This window comes from Podarcis gaigeae, assembly GCF_964106915.1.
Source record: "Podarcis gaigeae genome assembly, chromosome: 1".
NCBI classification, from domain to species: Eukaryota; Metazoa; Chordata; class Lepidosauria; order Squamata; family Lacertidae; genus Podarcis; species Podarcis gaigeae.
Genome location: NC_139678.1, coordinates 97,464,202 through 97,477,875, shown reverse-complemented (window position 1 = coordinate 97,477,875; position 13,674 = coordinate 97,464,202). Strand labels below are relative to the sequence as shown.

At 41.5% G+C, this 13,674-nt stretch overlaps 1 protein-coding gene across 7 annotated transcripts in view; it reads right to left on the bottom strand.

Moving 5' to 3' along the window:
• Nucleotides 1-13,674, bottom strand: part of THSD7B (thrombospondin type 1 domain containing 7B) — a 603,973-nt gene that overhangs the window by 417,563 nt on the left and 172,736 nt on the right. For 4 of the 7 annotated variants that reach the window (XM_083703767.1, XM_083703768.1, XM_083703770.1 and 1 more), the window contains exons 2-3: nt 12,698-12,765; nt 2,459-2,559 (exon numbers count right to left, since the gene is read on the bottom strand). The gene's annotated coding sequence lies outside the window, so the exon portion shown is untranslated. Of the gene's footprint in view, nt 1-2,458; nt 2,560-12,697; nt 12,828-13,674 lie in introns of all 7 variants that reach the window. The other 3 variants (XM_083703772.1, XM_083703773.1, XM_083703769.1) reach the window with 2 other exon arrangements.

The window sequence follows — 13,674 nt, the reverse complement described above, 5'->3', positions numbered from 1 at the left end:
TCCTACTCTCCACAAACAGAAAGCAAATGTACATCTTCAAAATGAATAAGCATGTAGGGGAGTGGGCAGCAATCATCTGTACATGAACCAGTAAGTCATACTATATAAACAGACATTGCTTCCAGTTTGTCCAGTCTGCTGCCTCTCCACAGCTGCCATAATGATCAAAACTAGTTTCATATTCAGGAAGCATTGCCCTCAGTCTGCATGCACTTTGTTTGCCTTCAGTGACATTGCAAACAGTTGTGGAACCATCCTACTACGTGTATGATTTCCAGTTGGCTGCATAGGACTAATCCAGGAAGCACTGCAAACATTCATGGTGGACTTTATTTGCCACCAGTCTCATCACACAACCAAATCTGGCTAGCCAGCTACATGGCACTGTGTTGTTATCTTATTTACAATGTTGTCATTAATGGGCTAGAATAGCGCTAAAGCAGATACAGAAGACAATGACACAGAACAGGATTGGACATAGGTGAAATCTCTCTCCATTTAAGCTTCTCTCTCCTCTCTCTCCCTCCCCGGGAAATAACTTCTGTCCCCTTGAAAGCAAGACTTTTGATCCAAATATCAAAGTGCTATCTAGCTGGCCAGAGAACAGTGGGCACATCCCTTCTTCACAAGTGCTCTGTTGCTCCGTTGTCTTAGTGAGTGAGCAAAGGGGAAACAAAGGCATTAGCTTCTACTGGACCACAGGGACAAACTGGCATGGAACAAATCAGGAGCAACCTTTGTTGACCTTTCATCTCTTCTCTCACAGCCTTAATTCAAGGTGCTGCTTGCATCAAAGAAGAAGACACATTGAACAGGGTCTATTAGTTATTATTGAGAAAACTGGGTCAGTGAACCTGAAGTCACCTGGGAAAGAATTTGGTGTAACAAAACACAGATGAAGGAGACAACAGAAGAGTCTTAACATGCTATGAGTAATAGTTACAAGCCAAAACATGTTGGGACTGGTTTACTTTGCTGGCTCTATCAGTAGCTTATTTGATTGATTATTGTTATGAGTTTGGGTAGTGGGAGTAGGCTGTAGGCCAAGACCCTTCTAATGCCCCCCCTTCTAATTCTTGGAATAGCCAGGCTAGCTTCCTGTTGAGGTGATGGCCTGGGTGGTGGGCCATTAAGGGAACAAAGGAAGCGGATCTGGGTGAGACAGCTGGTACCACCATCACCTTCAACTGGCTGGTAGTTAGAAAAAGAGAAAGGTGAGAGTTGAGTGTTTACAGTGATGTGACCTAGAGGTAAAGCAGCAATCTGGAGAGAGAGTCAAAGCAACATTTGAGAGCAATGTTTGATTTCCATTTGAATCCAAAGCTGTAGCCATGGGAGAAGCAAGACCCTCTTGGGGTGTTAATGCTGTGAATCCCGCCATTGCAGACTCAGGTTGTATATATGTGTAAACCATATATCATTAAGACACCACAGTCTCTGCTCTGCCTCATTCTCAAAGGAAACGTAAACCCTGGGTATGTCCCTGAAACATCGTGTCATTCTGAGATTGGTGTGATGTGCAACATTAACTGACACAGTTTACCTATTCACTTCATGTTGTATGAGTTATTTAATAACTTAACTCAATGTTTGGTACTAGGTAGACTGCTTGATTAAAATAAAAAGTGCCATGATTTCCAGCCTTATTAAAAACATTGGGTGATAGTCAATGTAAGTATTACTTACTCGGATATTACCGTATTTTTCGCCCCATAGGGCACACCGTCCCATAGGACGCACCTAGGTTTTTTGGGGGGGAAATAAAGAAAAAAAATTATTTTCCCCCAGGCGCGGGGCTGGCGCGGGGGAAGCCCGAGCTTCCCCCGACCCCAGCCCCCAGAACAGTCTGCTATCCGCAAGCCTAGGGAGCCTGGCGCGAAGTCGCGCCAGTCTCCCCAGGCTTGCGGAGAGGTGCGCAAAGCCCAGGCGCACTCTTCAGCGCGTCCCAGGCTTTGGAATGCAGGCATCTTCACGCAGCCGTCGGGAGCCAGGCGCGACTTCGCGCCGGGCGAAGCCTGGGGCTGCTGGCACCTCTGTGCAGCCGTCAGGAGCCCAGTGCGACTTCGCACCAGGCTCCGGAGGGCTGCACGGAGCTGTGCGAAGCCCGGGGCTGCAGGCACCTCCGCGCAGCCGCCGGGAGCCCAGTGCGACTTCGCACTGGGCTCCCGAGGGCTGCGCAGAGCTTCCTGAAGCCTGGAGAGCAAGAGGGGTCAGTGCGCACCGACCCCTCTCGCTCTCCAGGCTTCAGCGAAAGCCTGCATTCCCCCCATAGGATGCACACACATTTCCCCTTCATTTTTGGAGGGGGAAAAGTGCGTCCTATAGGGAGAAAAATACGGTACCTATTCTATTGGAACCAGACATCACCATGCTTAAGTAGACCCACTGAAATCAATGGGACCTAACCATTATAGGGATAGGGAAAATACAATTCAGTTCACATTGAAAGAGAACCTACCTTATTTGCACATCCTGAAATAATACGGGAACAAAAACACAGCCACCCTTTGAAAAATTTGCACTTCTTCAAATTATGCAGTCCAGTTCTCCAGAGATTTCCTGTGTGCAAAAATGTATACATTAGGACAAAGTTTGAATAAGAATGAATATATTGGAGAAAGTAACATTTAAAAGATGTATTGTATAGGGGGGAATTTCTTTGAAAATTTATGTTTGTTAGGCAAAACTGCATACAAAAATGTGAATATTAGGAGGAATTCACAGTAAAACACAAGAATTTTTATGAGAAAGCATTTCAAACTGATGAGGAAATGTGGAGGAATGAACTGAAGATTGGGGCGGGGGGGGGGCGAGAAGTTCAAAGAACTAACATATTTGCCCATTCCTAATCATTACTTGCCCAGTTCATTTCAATGTTCATTTCATTTCTACCCTAAGCATGACTAAAGCTGGAATCCTAACAACATAAACTCAGAAGTAAGTTCCACTGATTTCAGAGGGGTTTACTCCCAGGTAACTGAGAATACAATTGCAACCTAAGTCTGGATCCAGCCTGCTAGCTCTGCCTCTTCTCTGAACAAAAAGCTGTTAGCTGCCTCATTTGGTCTTTGACACAGTATACACCACAAGCCCCTGGGGCAGGTTCATGGCAATTCTGGATTCACCAGCTATAGTTTTTGGGCCATGAATAATGTGGCCATTTGAGCTTTGCTTCCAAGAAACCTCTTGCTGTATTCTCAAGGCAATTCATCTGTCTTTCAGTTTAAAATATAATGAAGCTGGCAGCAGCTAAAAATAGTTTCTAAGATTCCTTCCCTTTTAAAGGTACAGTTGTGAAACTGGTCTGTAAACATCCATTGTGCATCCCTCCCACCCTATAGCCTCATAATAAGCAATACTAGGCTGTATGGAAGGCCATTCTCACACTGCCTGAAAAACTGCCTATTGTACCTTTTCTATGCTTATAGCATTTCAGCACTTTGCTCAACAGAGCATTTGCAAGATCCATTCTGTCCCTGAAATATCATAGCAAAGTATTCTGTAATTCTAGCAAGGACCAAAGGCATCTGCAATATGGTTTTCCTCTCACATCAAACAATAATAGTAACATACGTGAAGCAGGACAGCTTCCTCAGGACATCAGTTTTGTCAAGTCCAGCCCCACCGTTTAGGCAGAATGAGGCAGCTGCCTCAGGCGGCAAATTCTGTGATGTCAGAAGCAGTAGTAAAGATGGAGTAGTGTCTGCTGTGAGACCGCCTGAGCTAGCCTCCTGCCCACAAGTTCTGAAGAGGTCATGTCCCATCACTAGTTTTGATGTAATATGTAGCAGCCAGGTCAGCTTCTGTACCTGCCCAGCTAAACAATCTTCAGCCACCCCCTGAATTTTATGAGATCAAGTTATTAAACCCCTTTAGGTCCATTAAAAAGAAAATGGAGATACACAAAGCTAGGAAGCCAACAAAATCCACTGAGATGCAGTTCTTCTTAAGTCTTTTAAGACAGGCTGTAATCAAGCATTCAGAACCAAACATAAGATGTCCTTGCACATTCCTTCTCCTTTCACCCAATTAAACCTCAGATGCCCTTTCCCTTATGTATAGATCAGGTGGGGGTCTAATAAGCAAGAGCTTATGTTAAGAGCTACCAATTAACTTCTTATACTCCCACATCCCAAACCTTCAGTTAGCATCATATCCGTTAGAATGGCACTATAATCTCTCTCTCTCTCTCTCTCTCTCCTCTCCCCCTCTCTCTCCCAACCTTCAATTTGAGCAAATTAAACACATTTAGGCTGTAAGCACACTATGGCTGTTGTGGACTGAGCTTGGGGCATGTGGAAGATAAGAAGCTATCTATATTTCAGGACTTCTACACTGTGTAGTATGAAGTGTGCAGCCTCTTACCAATTTGAAACTCAGCCTAGATTTTTATTGCAATCACGATCTTCTGTCAGATCCAGGTCTTAAAAAATGAAATAAATGTCTGCAATGATGAAGGGTGGAACAAAGCTAAAATGCCATGCATCCAAAGCAAGAGATGAATTTCTATTCAAACCTGAGTAATTTATACCCAGACCTGTGGAACTCCCGAGACTTGATGATATGCTACTGAGACTTGATGATACATACTATCCTATGTATTGCTATTTAAATTTCATGTACAATGTTAAATTTTTTAAACTATTTGCTCTGACAACTTTGTTCTGATTTTTTGCTAGCTTTCCCATTAGGATTCACATATTAGATGTTTATAGCTGCTGTTTCATTTGCAAGAAACTGGCAACATAATGATAGAGAGAATGTTGCATACACACACACACACACACACACACACACACAAACACCATAACTGCCACCTTGGAAACAGCAACATTTTAATCAGAGCAACTGATGAAGACAGAAGCAAAAATGTTTTGCTGCAAGAATTTAAAAGTTCTGCTAAGTTAGTCACTGAAATATATATTTCTTCGATAATGTAGATCCTGTATGTCTGCATACAATCATCTTATAGATTTACACTTATGCCCCATGTTGTGTTTCTGTTGCTTTAAATAAAAATATGGAAGCCCTCTAGTGGTCAAAAAACTTAATTCCCGTGAATATTCAGCAGAGGTATATGACACCTTGTTGAGCACAATGGTCCAGCGTGAACAAATCACGGTTACTTGCATGTTGCATTTGAAATGAATTGGAATTGCTTTGAATTATTATGCTGCTCTCACCTTTCTTCCCAGCATAGAAAAATGCTTATGCAGCTGCGATCTTTAATATTCCATTAAATAAACAGTGTGATTTCATAACACAGGGGTAGGGAATCTGTGCCCCTCCAGGTGCTATTGATTTACAGCACCTATCAGTCCCAGTCATCACTGCCAGTGATCAGGAATGATGGGAAATGTAGTCCAAAAATGACCAGAATAACCATAACAGCGACTATATTGCTGTCTTCATGTGGCAAACCTTGTTTCAGATCTTGAGTGGAGTCTATCCTTATCACGTGCTCTGACTGCAAATGAGTGCACATGAATACCTAACCAGATGGAAACATTCACCACAGCAGGGAACTAAAATAGCCTCCCTTTGTTGGGTATTTTGTGCACCATGCTATAATATGAAGCGATGAGGTCAGTCTGGAACCATGGTTTCCTTTTTGCAGCTCTGAGACCATTTGGATGGCCATCTCTGAGGCTGGATGGACATCTGACATGGATGCTTTAGTTTAGATTCCTGCATTGCAGGGGGTTGGGCCAGATGACCCTTCAGGTCACTCCCAACTCTACATTTCTACAATTCTATGAGTTTGCCTTGGTCCCTTCAAAACAATGACATCTCTGACAAAGGGGGGGGGGGGAGAGACATAGACAATAATTATAAGAAAGAAAGAAAATAACAAATCAAGAAAAATAGGGAGCAAAAATTTCAAAACATATTATTATGCTCACTCCTTTAGCTTGATGTTTTTATTGTGGTAGTCTTAAAAAAATTTAATCCTGAGAACTACTTTTAACTTCCCTTCTCTTAAAAATCTGTAAACAGAGAGACAAAAAAGGTTGGTATGAATGGTATGACTTTACATTACAATGTGATTCAGTTGTGGAATATGGCTCATCTATTGAAGACCAGGTGTTTATTGTATAATTTTGTATCTCACGTCACCATACTTTCCCATTTGCTCTTCACAAGCACCCAACAGATTATCTCTCTTTGCTTTGTATCTTTTCATTGTCCCATTTGGTATCAACCCCCCCTCTTTTCTTTTCTTATGTTTTTGAATACCCCTCCCCTCCCAAAAAAACCCCTGTTCTGCTTTCAATTCCTTGAACTCTCTCAAGGTAAGCTCTTTTATCATAGGCTGAAAGATTTAGTCGAAAATGAAGCCATTGTGTGCACAAAAATGTTCTTTAACTGACCTCACAGACACTCAGTACTCATTACTCATTAGCACCCTTTTGTACCACCCTCATTAATTAAGCACACCCACCCCAAAAGGAAGGCTGAGCTAAATTACATACTTGTCCATTTGTTCAGCTGCTGGGCCTTGTCAGCTGTGTTTTGTGCTGCTGCTTTATTCAGGCTCTTTCTGTAAAGGGCAACTGACTTCCAGGCCAAACACTGTGATACTGGCAGCAAATGAGTCTTTTCTAGACTCCCCCTCCTTTTGCTGGCCTTCTACTGGCAAAGACAACTGCAACTTCATGGGCCTTGCTGAGGATCCACCAATTACTTTGCATTATGGGGAAAACTCTTTAAATACTTTGTTTGCCCAGCAATGTGCAACTAGTACATTGATTTGAAATGAGAATTTAATGATGGCACTTAAAAGCTGGGAGTGCAGTCTGAACTGTAGAAGCGCATTAAGAAATTAAGCAAATTATTGTGTCAAAGCTGGACAAAACGATTTACCAGCAAAGTGAAATGGCCATTTCTGTCTCCCCATTTAATCAAGTATGGAGATGCCCCACAGCTTAATGTCTTCAATAAGAGCGTGCTAAAAGAGTTTCTGCTTAGGCTGTGATAGGCAAAGCAATGAGGCATTCCTTTCAAAGTATATACAGGTAATATATACATGCTATCTGAAGCAAATAGTGTAGCAGTGGAAAACCTGTGCTGCCCCCCAATGTTGTTAGAATAAAAAAAAACCCAGCCCTAGCTAGCATGGCCAATGGTCAGACATTATGGGAGTTGGGGTCCAATAACATCTGGAAGGCCGCAGGTTTCCCACCACTGACACCATGGGAGGCAGGGAGGGACAGCTGCCCCCCAATAAATAAATAAATACAAAGCTGACTGAGGTTCTGGCCCCACAATAAAAGGCATGCCCCCCACAAAAATCCTGGCTACAACCAAGACAGACACAGCAATGCTTTCTGGTCAGAAATGACAAATAATAGATACTTGCCACCAATTATTACTGCTTCCATTTGTTCTGAAGCTGCTTCAGTGTTTCTTACATATTCTAACACAGATTTAAGAGCACCATTCTAGTATGTCTACTCAGAGGTGTGGTGTCCCACTGAATTCAGTAGGACATACTCCCGGAAAAGTCAGGAGGGTCAAATCTCACCAGAATGCTTAGGGCTTATTAAAACCATAACAGAAAAAGACAACAGATACAACAGAGCAGAAAGGTCTAACAGGATGTCATTAAGGAGCAGAATCAAGGAAGCATCTGGAGGCTAGAAGGCTTCTTTCGGAAAATGGAAATCTTGCCCAAATGTGGAGGACAAAAAGGAACACAAAAGAAATGCAAGTGGACCAAAGAAATGCAAGTGGACAGTGAGGGATCAGTGAGGGGGGTAATTCAAGACAAGGAACATATTGCTAAAAGCATTAGGACCAATTACAATAATAACAAAAAGTATTTAAATAAATCAGAAGCAGAAAACTGGCTAGGAAGTAGGTTAACCTTTAGATGACAAGGGACTGAAAGGAAAGGTGTGCTAAAGGAGAAGAAGGACATTGCAGAGAAACTAATTTAATTTTTTGTGTCTGTCTGTAGCTCTAGGTGTTGGATAGGCAGGCTATAATGCAGGGGTAGCCACCTGGATACCCTCCAGATATTGCTAGAATCTGCTTCCTATTATTTTTCACTATTTGCTATGCTGGGGCTAATGGAAATTGTAGTTCAGAAACACTTGGAATGTTCAAAGTCCAGACAGAAGTACTAGCAATATAACCAGAAAAACTAATGCAACAAACCCCATGCCTGAGTGCCACCAATTTGGTAGCATTGGGAAAGCATCATAGAACAAACTAAAGCAGAAGAAATCCATCACTAATGCACCATTAGGGTGTCAAAGAGCAGACATCTGTAATAAAACATCCATCTGGAGGGCCCCAGGGTAATTTCACTACCACTCTATAGTGGTAAAAAGGTAAAAATAATAATTAAAATGCAACTTTCTTCCACCGTCTTTTTAACTGCCATGATTGTGTATTCAGAATGGTTACTGTATATTAAGTGATAAACAGTCCTTGTTAAATGATCCTTAAGAATTCATTTTTAGAGACTATCAGAGCACAGTGATACTGCGTGAAGGCTGTGACTTTTTACACTGATTGATCCTTTCCTGTGGATTGCTTTAAGGAGTGTTTGCACTCTGATGTTAATGTTCCATCGGCTGTGCCTGACTGTAAGCTTCATTAGAAGTTGGATGAAATAACTACGTTATAATTACTGTTCTGAAACCCAATAATAAACTCATCCTTAGCCTAGTTCATGTAAATATACAAAGCAAACACAATGGGGGTATATAGTATAATTTGAAAGTATAATTGCATCAAATTACATTTGTAATAATTCAGCGGAAGATATAATGCTTCCTAAGAGGTGATCTTTTTCTGAACAGAGATTCAGTAAACATGCTGTTTTGGGGGTCCAATGCATTCCTTGTTAAAGCCATAAGCAGAACACTGCTGGAACAGCCCTCTGGAACAGCTATTTGTGTACAATAATCACGATTTTTTAAAAAAGAAAATATTTGTTTCACACAATTGATACCAAGTGAGTAACCCTTGAAGAGTTACCTGTACCTCAAAGAGTTACCTGTTGATCCCTTTCTTTATACCACTCTCCCACTGACAACTGATAGTGTGGCAGGAGTTGGTATAATGGTGCTGGAAGAACAGGAGAGATGGTTAGGCTGGGGGAGGCAAACACATGGGCTGCATTGTCCAATAGGGAAGAGGCAGAGAGCAGGCTACTCAAGCCAGCTCTGCCCTGCCACCACTTTCCTTTGGTTGGCACCCGCCATCTCACCCTTTGCAGTGTAGGCATTGCTATTCACCCTTTTGGAGGGGGGCTGAGTAGGAATTTGGAGGAGAGCTCCTCATTGGCCCTGGGTCTCCTCTTTTTCACCTGTGCTCCACACTGTTTGGTGTCATCTGTGTGACCAGAGGCATGTTCTTTAATTTGACCCAAATAGCATTTTGTCTGGGCAGGTGAGGGAATTTAAATAGGATTTGCAATAATTCCTATTGTACTGTAGTTTGGGATGGCTACAGGGTGAACATGGTGCATGTCAGATTCATACGTAAGGGGCAAGGAGGGAAGAGTGTAACAAACCTTGCTGTGTGGCCACAGCATGTGGCTTTAATTTGTCCAGCAGATGAGAGGGATGGAATTCTGCCCTCCCCCCCAGTTATTACTATTTACCAGAAAGCTCAACCACATAATCAAAAGCATGAAACCATCTTGGGTAGTTCTGAGCATGCTTTCACCAGCTTGTTTGGGTCAATGCCTCCTGAATATATAAATTGTTAGGGATCAGGACAAATAATTAGTTCACCTGGTCCTCTCTTTCCAAGCAGATACGTTGTAAATGATCCATGCGCCCTGGGTGCCAACCAACACCCATCTATAGCAAATAGGGAGATCACTATGGGTGCTGGTTGGTACCTATGAAGTAGCTTGAATCACCCTTTGATTTTTCTGTGATTGACACCTATATTAGGGCCACCGTTTTTTTAAAAAACCTCATATCCTGCTTTTTTTTTTTTGAGAATTCATATCAAACAACCCAATACAAAACCACAAAATGCATCAAACCACCATCATAATAAAACAGCAATAAACATAGGAAGCAAGAATCCCAGCAAGGGACGCTCTAAAAAACCAAAAACTAAATGGAGGTAAACAAAAACAGCACTGATATGCCCATACAAGAAAGATTATTTAACATGGTGTGTTAGAAAACCAAGCTCATTGCTGACATCTTCTCCAATAGAGTACAAATTATGTCACTCAGGATCCAGCCTCAGAGCTCCTAAAAGCAGTCACCCTGGGTTAGAATGTAGATTTTTAAATAGCTATCTTACAACTTCCATCCCTATTAATAACTGTCACAAGCATAACATCCCAAACTACAAGGTACTTTTGAGAGTTCTATTTAGTCTCAAGCTCAGCAGCCTGTCATGCTCCTATCCCCAAACTGCTCAACTCTTATTACCAACTGTTCAGAAGAACTCCTCCAGAAGGTGACCTTTCTGTCCCTTGTTCCTGCACTCAGTGAAATCTCTATTATGTGTGGGCACTTAAGTGAAACCAGCAGAAAAGACAAAGACCAACATCCACCACCCCCTGAACACCCATGATATCTTGCAGAGCCACTTGGACCTTACAGCTCAACTGAACTGAAAGAAGCTTTCATAAGTCTTGTTAAATGGTGACCCATTTCAGATTAGGCCTTTGTGGTAGCATATGGAAAAGTTTCTAACACAGCTATAGTTAAAACCTGTTTTAAAGTTCCCCCCTTGAAGTTAATTTAGATGTGAGATACGTGTTACTGAGGCTGCTAATATATGATAGTTTGGTATGTCAATATTTTACTTTTTGATTATGTTACGTTTGAAAATCTAAAGATTTATTTTTTTAAAAAAATGGAAATTTGACACCCATACAAATTGCAAACCTTATCGTGCTTAAAATAAAGTGTTACTTAAAAAAAAAATCATTCAATTGCAAACTTTTTCCTGCTTAAAAGAAAGTAAGTACTTTTTTAAAAAAAATATCCATTTGCATACTAGAATTCAATATACAGTATGGATGGTCAGTTTTAAAAAATAGGATGAAGGAAAAAAATAGCAATATCCCACTGTCTCCACCAAAAGTGCTTATCATCTTTGTCACTCTGCAGCATCCCAACTGAGAGAAGAAACACTAAAGTTCAGCCTGCTTGGCAGGATGAAACAGCATCACAGCTCTGATATTCATTTATACTACATGGATTCATAGCCCACTTGAAGGAAAAGCTAGTAAAATAATTTATGTCACCATTAAATGACCTCCATGCTGGATGCATTGCAGTCTCAGCACATTAACTGTATTTACCACTGGGAGATACAGAAATGAGCCTGACCTTTTTGACAAGGAAGAAATAAAATCATACTGAAATTGAAGTAAATCACAGGTTGCTTAAAAAAAATATTGCATGACCACAATTTCCTAGCCTATGTTCCTATCACATTTTATGCACATTTGATATATTTCTCGTTTAGCAGGCTAAATAAATTTTGGTATGTCGATCAATAGAATTTATCAGATAGCTCACAGGTTTGTTAAGTGCTCTAAATATTCAATTTTTAAAGGCGACAATGTGGTTCTGAGGATGTCTGTGCTCAAATGCATGCCTTTTCACTTTGCTAGGAGGAGAAAAGTATAGATGTGAGAAATAAATGACCTGCTTTTAATCTTCTCTAGCAGTGATGAAGTGGATGGTACTTGTTGAAAAGCTAACTGGATATGTAGTGGAAGCACTTTGTGCTTCAGGCTGAACAAAACAGAATGAGAAGTTGTAAAACCGACTTAGGTTGCAGTGCTAGACACCAGGGTTGGGGAACCTGTGGCCCCCTGAAGGACATTGGACTCCAACTCCCATCAACCCCAGCCAACATAATCAAGGCTCATGTACAGTATTATAATAGTTGTAGTACAATGGCACAGGTCCTAGGTGCCCCATCCCACTGTGCACATTTCCTTTGTGTATATCTCACTGAACACAGTGTGGTTTACTTCAAAAAAGGAATGCTTATTATTGTTTCAATACCTTTGAAATAGGATTATTTAGGCAAAAAAATTATCTGATGATAGCTTCAGAGGTGTCCAAATCAGTGCAGTTTGGAATAGTTTGGTACCCCATCATGATTCAAAATGGCACCTGACAGTGTCTAAACCAAAGCCTGTTCCTTCATATCAGGAACTGGATGATGATATCTCCAGAGGCATCCCAATCAGTGCAGTTTGGAATATTTTGGCCTGCCATCATGATTGAAAATGGCACCCAATAGTCTCCAAATTATAGATTAAAATATCTTTCTCAATCTCAGGAACAACCACGCTAAATTGTGTGATGATATCATCTGAAGTGTCCAAATCAGTGCAGTTTGGAATAGTTTGGATCAACATCTTGACTCAAAATGGTGCCCAGTGGTATCCAAACACAGATGAAAACCAGCTCCTCTAACTCAGGAACCATCATGCCAAGTTTGGTGATGATATCTCAATAGGCATTTGGTCACATAGAGAACAGATGGACAATGTACTTTCCAAAACATAACAGTAGATCAGTGCTATTATGCCCACTTCTTCATTTTTTACAGTGCAGTACAGTTATTCCTTGATGGGTCACAGGAATACAGGAAGTTTTCTTATACCAGGTAAGACTATTGGCTCATCTAGCTACTGACTAGCAGAGGCTGTTCAGGCAGGATTGTAGATTAAAGAGTTTCCCAATCCTACCTTGAGGTGCGAGAAATTGTGTCTGGGAACTTTTGCATGCATCTATGGGGGACTGCCAAAGTCCTAGCCTAGAAGAGAGCAGAGGAAGTGGACATTTCTCTAGGAGATTTAAATTGCTAGAGATAAAAATCTGTAAAAGAGAGCAGAGGAGGACATTTCTCTTGGAGATGTGAATTGCTACAGGGAATAAAAAAAAGAAACACCCACACATTTCCATCCCTCAAGTCTTTTCAGTCAAGAATGAGATCTACTTTCTAGCCCAGGTAGCTGACTTACACAGATATCCAATCAGCAGTATTAATACCCAGCCAACTTATGTCTACCATGGCTAGAAACGCCTTGTAATGTTGACTGAGTGCTCAGTCATAGGAGACAAACTTGTAATATATCGCTAGTCTTCATGCTTTGTCACAATACAGTTGTACCTTGGATCCCGAATGCCCTGGAACACGGACGTTTTGGCTCCCGAACGCCGCAAACCCAGAAGTGATTGTCCCGGTTTGCTAATGTTCTTTTGGAACCCAAATGTCCGATGGGGCTTCCTAGGCTTCTGATTTGCTGCAGTGGCTTCAAACATTTTGGAAGTCGAACGGATTCCGTTCGACTTCCAAGGTACAACTGTACATTATTAGAAGATTAGTCCTTCGTTGGTTCCAGTCAAGATTCTGGCTCCATCTGCAGTATACATTTAAAGCATCATTATACCACTTTGAAAAGTCATGGCTTCTCCCAAAGAATCCTGGAAATGGTAGTTTGTTAAGAGTGCTGAGAATTGTGCCCTCACAGAGTAACTATTCTCAGAATCATTTAACAGTAAATCCGTCTTCCTAGGGAACTCTGGGAATTATAGTTCTGAAAAGGAAATGAAGAAACTACAGTTCCCAAGATTCTTTTGGGGAACCCATGGCTGTACAAAGTGCTGTGATACTGCTATTAATGTACAGTGCAGATGGGCCCTCAGGGCTCAGCAGGCCTGG